The sequence below is a fragment of the Tupaia chinensis genome, unplaced genomic scaffold, assembly GCF_000334495.1.
Source record: "Tupaia chinensis unplaced genomic scaffold, TupChi_1.0 Scaffold139422_1, whole genome shotgun sequence".
Lineage (NCBI taxonomy): Eukaryota > Metazoa > Chordata > Mammalia > Scandentia > Tupaiidae > Tupaia > Tupaia belangeri.
The window spans coordinates 835,670-845,878 of record NW_006199308.1 but is presented as its reverse complement, the minus strand read 5'-3'; the positions used below and the strand labels follow the sequence as shown (position 1 = coordinate 845,878).

The 10,209-nt window shown below is 39.4% G+C and overlaps 1 protein-coding gene across 1 annotated transcript in view; it reads left to right on the top strand.

The window, feature by feature from the left end:
- Window positions 1-1,370: 1,370 nt before the first annotated feature.
- The window catches only part of PLA2G4A (phospholipase A2 group IVA), a 195,977-nt gene continuing 187,138 nt past the window's right edge, over window positions 1,371-10,209 (top strand). Inside the window, exon 1 of the mRNA XM_006161871.2 lies at window positions 1,371-1,613. The gene's annotated coding sequence lies outside the window, so the exon portion shown is untranslated. The remainder of the gene's footprint in view (window positions 1,614-10,209) is intronic.

Sequence of the window (10,209 nt, the reverse complement as noted above, 5' to 3'; positions counted from 1 at the left end):
AGGGAACATGTGCATGTGGGCCCAAAATTCCAAGAAGAGAATGGAGGAGAAGGGATTGTGGTGTGGTCATGCCTCCTGGGAGGTGCTTTCTCACTTTCCCTCTCTTTCTCTGTCTCTATATCTCTTTGGCAAGTTCTTGCATTGTATGGCAAAAAAAAAAAAAATCTAAAAAAAATTGAGAACTACAACTTTTTATCAAACTGATGAAAGTATATGATGCTGCATTTTTTAAAAACAATTATTCTATTTAACTTTGTTTAGTTAATCAATTAATTTTTTAATTTGACAAGGGGAGGAGAGAGAGAGAGAGAGAGAGAGAACAGGCCTGGGACTCGAACTGCAGTGGACTATGTGGGAATCCAGCATCCTTACCATCACACCAATACCAGCCCAAAGCTGCATTTCAAGGAAGTCTTTCATCATCAGAGATGGAGATGAACATTCCCTGCAAAACTTTTTGTTTTTTTCTTTTGTTTTCACCAATTATGACTGGAGAAAAAGAGGAAAACACCATAGAGTCTTCGCTGCTCTATCCAGCACATACTGTAATATCTTTCAAGGAATTCAGGGTCTTCTTTGAAAAGAGAAAAATCTGACCCCAGAAGGCATTCTAGGTCTTTTTTAGGAAGGTGAGATTTTTAATATGCCAGATTGAATTTATGGAGAAAATAAAAACAAAAAGCAGTTGAATCTTGGGCTACAGAAAGCAGTTAATTATAGAAGGTTGTAGAAAATATAGTCTGTGAACATTCTGTGAAAGAATTAGAGGTACGAACTCAGTATTTGATTAAAGGCCAAAATAGGGGATCGCGTTCTTGAAAAACAAGACATAGTGAAGGAATATTACAGTCCTTAAAGACCTGGATCGATTCTTCCGGAAAGTATATAGATAAATTTAAAACAACGTACCCTCTTCATTACAGGGTTAATCAGGTATTTGAACTTTGGAAATGTGAAATTCAGCCTGATGTCATTGCCAGCACCCCCCTTCCCAATAGCAGCTTACATACTGCTTTCTTTGGTCTGCCTTTAGTCTCAGATTTGCAAAGAAGTGATTATCTGCACAGGTGTTTTGAGTTTGGGGAGGAAACGTTTAGACAGATTGGATTTTAGGAGTGGTCTTTTATTGTTCATCTTTAAAACGTCCCTATTTTATACGTTGGGTTTGTTAAACTTCACCTTCAGAAAGAACGCTCCAAAGTTCTAGTTATTTACTCTCTTTTCAATTTTGTTCTCGTTTGGAAAAAAAGAGGAAGTAGGGATTACTTAAGGCCAGGAAGTCGTTCTAGACACACACAGACACACACGACAGCATCCATGGCATTTAAGGCCGGTTGATTTACATATGACTTAAGCATGTTTTCTAACTTCAGACTCCTGGTTCTGATCACAACGTATTCACACGAAAACTCAGCGTCGGTGAGAAGAGAGCTTTCCCGCGCTTCCTCTTTAATTCCACCTTAAAACATCTGCAGAGACTCGGAGACCGGCCCACATTTAGCCCCTCCTACCAAGGATAAGACGTTCTCTAAGTCCGGAGCTGAAAAAAAGGATCCTGGCAGAAACCTAAAGACTTAGAGGCGCCCGAGGATTCTCGTGCAGCTCTGGGAACTGTAAGCGATGTCATTTTCTCTCCCCTGCTCCGCTCCCTCTCCCGCTCGCCCTCGCTGCAGGCTGCTAGCTCACTCGCAAAGGGAGAAAGGATGGAGGCCAACTTCAGGGCGGCTTTACCAAGTCCGCCTGTCCCCCGCCTTGTGAAATGAGACACGCTCTGGGAGCTCAGTTGCCTCCTAGCCAATGCGAGTTTGCTTTCCTGGGTCTAAATGCCCCGCGGAGTCCCACAATAAGCTATTTCCTGCAGTCGGAGCCCCACGCGTTAGCCTGGGAAAGGCAGTGAAGCGGCGCTCCGTGTTCCACGTGAAGCCACCCAGTGGTTACGGATCCTGAACTTGAACTGCACGCTCTTTGACAGCCCTGACCAACTAGAGCCGCAGAATCTGTTGGCTCATTTACGTTTTAATTTCAAAAGGGCTGGGTTACTTAGGCAAAGCATTTTGAGTAATGGGCTGCCTGGTTGTGTGAAAGCCCATATGGAAAAATTAGTTGTAACCCGACCGGTGCTCTGATTCCGTTTTGCCCTAAGCGGTTTGACACACCGGGAGAACTGAGTTCAAAACCAGATACCTGGAAATATGGAATCGAATTAGATTGTTGAATGGGGAGTGCGAATACTGTTTTAGTACTTTTGTTGCAGAAGAAGGGAAAAAAGACCATTTGGTTTTGAAATAACCGCGGCTTGATGTTAGCCAAGTCTCCTATAACTTTAAAAATAATCTTTTGCACCTCAGAAACTAGAACAAGAAATGCTGCTCCTATGGGTTGGTGATACCAGCATTTGTTCAGCTGAGGCAGATGGAGACTGTTAGGCTCATATCATTGGGATAGGTGTGGATTCTAAAGTTATATAATGTTTGCACATATACTTGGGGTTCAAGGAGGATCGTTGTTTTGTTTTGTTTCTGTTGGTTGCATAAATTTGGAATTGTAGCCTAAGATCTATTTGCATGGAATTATGGTGGAAAAAAATTACATCCTAGCAGTGCCTAAACCTTGTAAGTCAAGTTAGGTGTTAGGATAGGAAACTGCTCTTGGCTTCTTTCATTGAGCTCAGAAAGAGTTAAATTTTAAATGAAGCAATAATTGTGAAATGCATAGAGAAGTGTTTAATCTGCATTTGCTCAAAACAGCTTTACAAACTTCCTGTAGGGGAAGCACATTTTATGGGAGAAGAAAGACATTATTTATTTTTAACATGAGAAATTACTTTCAAAGTATTGTGCATTTATATTTAATTAGAGAAAAAATTATTAATTTTTTTTTTTTTAGCACTTGATAAAGTTTTTTCCATAGAGGTAATTTGGCCTGCGTTTTTGACTCAGCAGTATCTTTCTTAGTGCCTATGCTTAGAAAGCAAAATCATGAAATCACACTATTTACATATTCAAAAAAATGTTGCAGGACTGAAAAGAGGAAGATGGAATTCGTTGTTGTCCCTTGTCCTCTTGCATGTCTTTAATTCACTATCGGCTTTTTGCCCCTTATTGCTTATAGATAGCTTTGACTGGGACCAAATTTGTGTGTGTGTGTGTGTGTGTGTGTGTGTGCAAATTTTGCCACAGCCGTGGGGCCTGCTACACATAGTAGGCCTTTCCAGCACACAAATTTGGGAGCAACTTTAGGAAGCCCACAAATCCCCGAAGACAAGACATGTCACATGAAAATGCAATATTTCTGAGAAATGTAGAATTTTTCTTTTTTTTGGAGAGGTTTTTCGCTATAGGGCGCGTGCATTCGCCAGACAGACAGAGAGAGACATAGAGACAGAAAGCGAGAAATCACCCCCCCGGGGGGATGGTCACGCTGCAATCCCTTCTCCTCCGTTCTCCTCTCGGGATCTTGGGCACGCACGCACACACGCCCGGCGTGAGTTTTAAGCCACCAGGTCCGGGACGCGAACCGCGGTCGACTACGTGGGAGTCCAGTGACATAGCCATTACGCTAACTGCTGGTTCCCAGAAATGTAGAATTTTTTGAGCATATAAAAATATGTAATTAATTAGCTGGTCCTCAACTTAGAAGTAGGGACCTGCCTAGCAGTGTCCTTATGTTGCTCATATTGTCACTTGGTGTTTTGGAGCTCTAGCTGCCTGGAAGTCAAGTGGCCTCGATTCTAGACTCATACTCTGGAATAATTAGCTGCACTATATTAGACTTGCCAATTTTTTAAAAGATTTATTTATTTATTATCATTATTTTTTCATTTGCAGGGCACTGATGCTTACTAGAGAGAGACAGAGAGTGAGAGAGAGAGAGAGAGGGAATGAGAAAGCAAGCCGCCAGGTCCAGGACTTGAAGCGCGGTCGGCCATGTGGGATTCCAGTGCCTCAACCAGCACACTTGCGGGCCTCAGACTTGTCATGTTTTTCTGTAACATTTGTTATTTTCTGTTGCTGAACCCTAGTAAGAAAATTAGATGCAAGCTACTTTGGATTGGATTGTGTGGTATCTTTCGTTGCTACTTTTATACCAAATTCCTAGATAGTTCCCAGAATGATTTTGTTTTTCTAACATTCTTATTTCTTACAAAGATAATTCATGCTCCCTGTTTAAATTTTGTTGCAGATAGACAATCACAAAGGAGTAAAGGGGAAATGACCTATAATCCTCCTGAGAGGTAGCTGCGACTACAATGTCACTCATTCATTTATCTAGTCAGTGTTCATTGAATACGTTGTGTCATCAGTACAGGGACACATGAGGAATTCGTGCATTTACATCTGTTTATACTTGAAGAACATTTTTCTCTGTGCTTACAGATTGGTGAAATTGTGATTATGTTCATGCAGTTCTTTTGAACAGGTTTCTCTCTGGTTTATGAAATTTTCTGGCATAACATGATTTTTAAAACAATTGTTAATGTTTCGTGTGTTCATTAGTGCTTAAAACCTATTAATAAGTATCTATTATAAGTCAGGCATTATACAAGCAATGGCCGTCTATCGGTGAGTAAGAGTACGGTTCTCACTGTGCTGTCATTTTTCAGGTGTGGATATGCTGTATTGGCCAACTATGAAGCGCTAGATATTTATACTGATTGAAGGTTTCCACGATTGTAACTAACTTTATCTAGCTTATATAAATATTAGTACACATACTTGTTTACTTCCACAGGATAAGTTCGTAACCTGTATTTTCCAGGTTCTAACAGATATTCCATTACTTAAATGTTGCAAGATTATAAGGCAATTACTTCATTTTGTTTAAGTGTTTTCTTGGGGGCCAGTAGGTGGCCTGGTGGTTAAGGCACTGGACTCACCCATAGCCAACCACAGTTCAAGTCCTAGACCTGGCAGTTTGAAAATCACGCTGGGTATGTGTGTGTGTGCCCAAAATCCCAGGAGGAGAGTGGAAGGGAAGGGATTGATGCCTGGCCTTCACCCTGGGGTGTGATTTTTCACTTTCTCTTTCACTGTCTCTATCTTTGGCAGGCGCATGTGCCCTATGGCTAAACAAAACAAAGAACTGTTTTCTCAACTGTAAAATAAGAATACTAATTGAATATTTTGAGGTTTCTCAGAAATATTTAGCAAAGTGTTATGAAACAGTAGTTATTCCATTCTGGCATTTTGCTCTTGGGGAAAAACTTAGAGAGTAGTTTCCCTAAATCAACCCCGGGTGTTATCATCAAACAGGGAAACTACAAATTCAGTGACTAGACAATTGTTATGCAAAAAAATATCATGTTGACATTTGTATTTCTTTCATAACCAAAGGTAAATGATTTTCATGGTGGTCACTTACACAGTCTATGTGAATTGTTTCTTTTGAGGTGTTTTTTTTTTTTAAATCTGTTTTAATTTCTAATGTATCTGTTTTATCAATAGATATGACTCATATAATCAAAGGCGCTTTGGAGTCTACAGTAATTGTGAAGAGTGTTAGCTGGTCTCAATAGTATAACCTAAATTTTGAACTGAAAATAGAAACTCTATAAACACTTGGCTTTTCTCAATTGTTCTTAGTGTTTTCTAAAAGGCTTCTTTTAAAAATGGGTGAGAATGCATAAAAATCTAAACACACATCATCTTATATTCTCATAAATCTGTACTTTACAAAAGTTGGGTTTGGAGAAAGGGCCCAAACCATTGTAGAAGTAGTTTTGGGGACATCCAGGCTTAAGGTAGAGAAGAAAAAGTTGGGACTCGGGATCACATGCCGACTGTTGATAAAAGTAATTGTGAGCAAAACAGTGTGCATGCGTGTCAATGACTAGTTTAGAGAAATGCAGCGTAAGTTCTGGCCAACTCTTCATTTTGTTCGCCTTGACTGTTAGGGCAGTAAACAGTGAGAGAACCCGAAGGCTGGCTCTGGAATTCTTCCCAAAGAGGACAGTCAGTAGACCAGATACTGTTCTGTTCTTTTGATATCACCTGCCTTCGAAAAAGAGGGATGTACCGTATTTTTGCTGTCTTTGCTGTGATTATCAGTGTTTAGATTCTCCATGATTATAGTTTTTTTTTTTGGAGAGGTTTTTGCTATAGGGCGCATGTGCGCTTGCCAGACAGACAGAGAGAGACAGAGAGACAGAAAGCGAGAAATCACCCCCCAGAGGGGATGACCACGCCGCGATCCCTTCTCCTCCATTCTCCTCTCGGGATCTTGGGCATGCACGCAGATGCGCCCGGCGTGAGTTTTAAGCCACCGGGTCCGGGACGTGAACCGCGGTTGACTATGTGGGGTTAGGGCAGTAAACAGTGAGAGAACCCGAAGGCTGGCTCTGGAATTCTTCCCAAAGAGGACAGTCAGTAGACCAGATACTGTTCTGTTCTTTTGATATCACCTGCCTTCGAAAAAGAGGGATGTACCGTATTTTTGCTGTCTTTGCTGTGATTATCAGTGTTTAGATTCTCCATGATTATAGTTTTTTTTTTTGGAGAGGTTTTTGCTATAGGGCGCATGTGCGCTTGCCAGACAGACAGAGAGAGACAGAGAGACAGAAAGCGAGAAATCACCCCCCAGAGGGGATGACCACGCCGCGATCCCTTCTCCTCCATTCTCCTCTCGGGATCTTGGGCATGCACGCAGATGCGCCCGGCGTGAGTTTTAAGCCACCGGGTCCGGGACGTGAACCGCGGTTGACTATGTGGGAGTCCAGTGACAGAGCCATTATGCTAACTGCGGGACTCCCCATGATTTTATTCTTTAAAGATATGGTTTATCTTCCTCTTTATACAAATGTAAAATAAGCTTAAATAGTTCAATGCTTACTTTAAGCAGACTCAAAACTGCACCATCAATTTCATTACTTAGATAATGGATTCGAATACCCTTAGATAAATCTATTGGACAAACACCTTTGAGAAACCCATGTCAGAGTCTGGCCACTGGCCCTCATTCCTCCTTCCCCTTTCCTCCGTAGCACGTGCAGTTGTGAAGCAGGTAGACCTATTCTTCAGTCTACCTCCTGGAGTCTACAGGCAAAATGACATGTTTTATCCTGTATTTGCCAGATTCTCACAAAAATGCCACTACCTAGACGTTGCAGGATTATAAGTCAATCATTTCATTTTGTTTAATTGTTTTCTCAGGGCCAGTAGGTGGCCTGGTGGTTAAGGAAACAATATATTTTGAATTAGAAAACAACTGTTTGTAGCAGGTGTCATTTCAGTGTAGAAAGCCTGTGTGTTTGTAATACTCAGCTCAGTTCTTCATTTTGTTACTATTTAACGTACAAGCTAATTTCTGATTAGCTGATTTGAAAAATATATCAGAGGGCCAATCATATCTTTCATTGGCCTTGCATTTTGTGGTTTATAAAGAGATTGCTTAACAACTTCGTTCATTTCCACAATAACTGTATGAGTTAGCAGAGCAGGTATGAATACCCACATTTTACAAGTGTGAAAAGGAAGATGTTAAAAAACTCAGATGTATACTCAGTATATTTTACATTTTGATGTATATTGTTTGAGGTTGTCAGTCAATTTCTACTGGAATTACATCAGAACAATTTTAAGGGCAGGCCCAGAAAGTACACTGTCCCCAAACATAATAACCCAATTGTTCTGCCTCTATAACTTGGTTACTGATTACTGTAAGAGAGTAAGTTGCACGCTTAAGTATAATTTAAAAAGTAGTGTATGAGTTGTCGTTCTTTTGGAACCATGTAGTATTTTAAACAAAGGTATGCTACTTTCAGAAAATAAAATATATGACATTTTTTCCAAAAACACAAAATAATGACTTTAAAGAGTGAATTTATGAGTTATATAAGAAAAACTGACTTTACCAAAGGTTTTGCTTCTGGGTCAGGCAAAAGAGAACTTTCAAAGACTCTTCTAAGAATAACCCACAGTTCCGTGGGCTCTTTCTGTCTCTGGCCTAGCAGTTGACTACACCGTTTGTATTGAAGTAGCTACTCTTGGATTTATCATTTGTAGAAAAACATCATAACTATTTGACTTTTCCAAACAGTCCAGGTGCTTATGATAAAGCAGATATTCCTTTTCAGGGGTACAAGCCAACCACTTAGAAACTTGACCTATAGAGCCAGAGGTGGCGTGGTGGTTAAGGCGCTGGACCCCCACATGGCCAACTGTGGTTTAAGTCCCGGATAGGTGCTTTCTCACTTACCCTTTCTCTCTCTAGCTCTCTCTGGGCAAATAAATAAATAAATAATATAGAAAGTATGAATACATAAATACATGATTCTTTTTTGAAAAAGAAACTTGCCTTTGTATCCATATGTAAGATTCTGTAGTAATAATGCATAATATTTAGATCAGGTTTGACTGCAGCATGCAACTGTGCTGCTTGCAACACTAGGTCAGCAAGTGGCTTCTGAATTTCAGTTAGTAAATTGACACACTTCCAATTTGCCCCAAACTTTTATGCCCATAACTTTGATAAGATGAGCGAATCAAGTGCAGGACACAGGCTGGTAAACTTGGATGTTCACTCCTCATGGCAAGAGGTACTTTTGATGAATTCTTGGATCTGTAATTATAGGAGTGATAGTGCCTGCCTGGGATAGTCTCAGGGCAGATAAATGATATCTTAAGTTTTCATTGAGTTCTGATATGTAGTCATATATATGTTCTAACGGAACGGACAATTTATTTTGTGGATTTTCATTTTTATTTATATTATATGCAATGTTATGATAGTATTATGGGAAGTAATTTAGTGCTATTATGTAAGAATTTATAGGAAAGTAATTGGGGTAAAGTGCCTAAAATGCTGTCAGAGAGAGGCCAGCAGGTGGCACGGTGGTTAAGGCACTGGGCACCCACATGGCTGAGTGCAGGTGGAGTTTCGGAACTGGTGGCTTGATTTCTTACTTTCTCTCTCTTGCTGTCTGTCTCTGGTGAGCACACATGTCCTATAGCAAATTAAAGATTATAGTAATAAATAAAATAAATAACTAAAATAAACTAAGAACAAAAAAGGTGCATGTGGGGACGAGATCATTCTGCATAAACACCTGCATCTGTAATTGTGATTTCTTTTCTTTTTATTTTTTAATCACATCTTGCTTTTTATTTTATTTTCTGATATTTTACATGAACTGATCTTAATGCTAAAGCATATTGTTATAACAAAAATTTCCCACCTGCTTAACATGTGCAATTTGACACATTGGCTATATGCATAACCTTTGTGTCTACCACAAACTTTGACAGCTGTCAGGAAGAAGAGGCAGATGGGTTTATAACTGACCGAGGTCATGAACTTAGGTCTCAGAGAGGTAACACGGGCATTGCTGTAGTTCATGGAATAGGCTTCAACGTCACTGCTCCCACTGTGCAATGGTAACACAGGTTCAGATCAGAACTTCATGGTATTGATACAGCCGGGATTCATGTAAGATGCTACTAACATTTTAGGAAGATTCTTAAGGTAAGATTCTAATTTAAAAAGCTTTCTTGGGAGGCCAACTGGTTGTGTGGTGGTTAAGGCACTGGACTCCCACGTGGCCAACCATGGTTGGAGTCCTGAATCTGGCGACTTGCTTTCTCAATTTTCCTTCTCTCTCTCTCTGGTGAGTGCATGTGCCCTATAGCAAATTAAAAATAATAGTAATAATAATAAATAAAATTAAATAACTCTTAAAAAAAGAAGTTTCTTGGTTAAAGATGTAATTGCAAAGTTATTCTGTAGTTACTTATAATTTCTACATCATACGTAATATTTTAAGCAGATGAAAACCAAGGATTTCTATTTAAAATATATGGAAGTTGGCAATATTTATAAGGGATTTATTTCCTCGTCTTTTTACTATCTGTAATGATGCCACTGTTGTGAGTGACAAGCAATAACAGAATGACTTTGTTACTCTTATTTCCCATTTGCAGAAATTCTTGCTATCTTTTCAAATTATGTTTTAACTAATATGTAATACATGCTATATTATTATGTATTAATGATTAATATGGATTAATTAACATCGCCCATCTACATACCATGCAAATTACATATGGCATGTTATACTTTACATGTTAATAACATAGAAGGTTTTACATCTATATGTAAGATATTATACACCTATCAGTCATATGTTAGGTATTAATCAACCAAGCTCATTTGTTAATTTAAAACATAACTTAAATAGATACTAAAAATTTCTGCAAACACTTTTATTACCGCAGT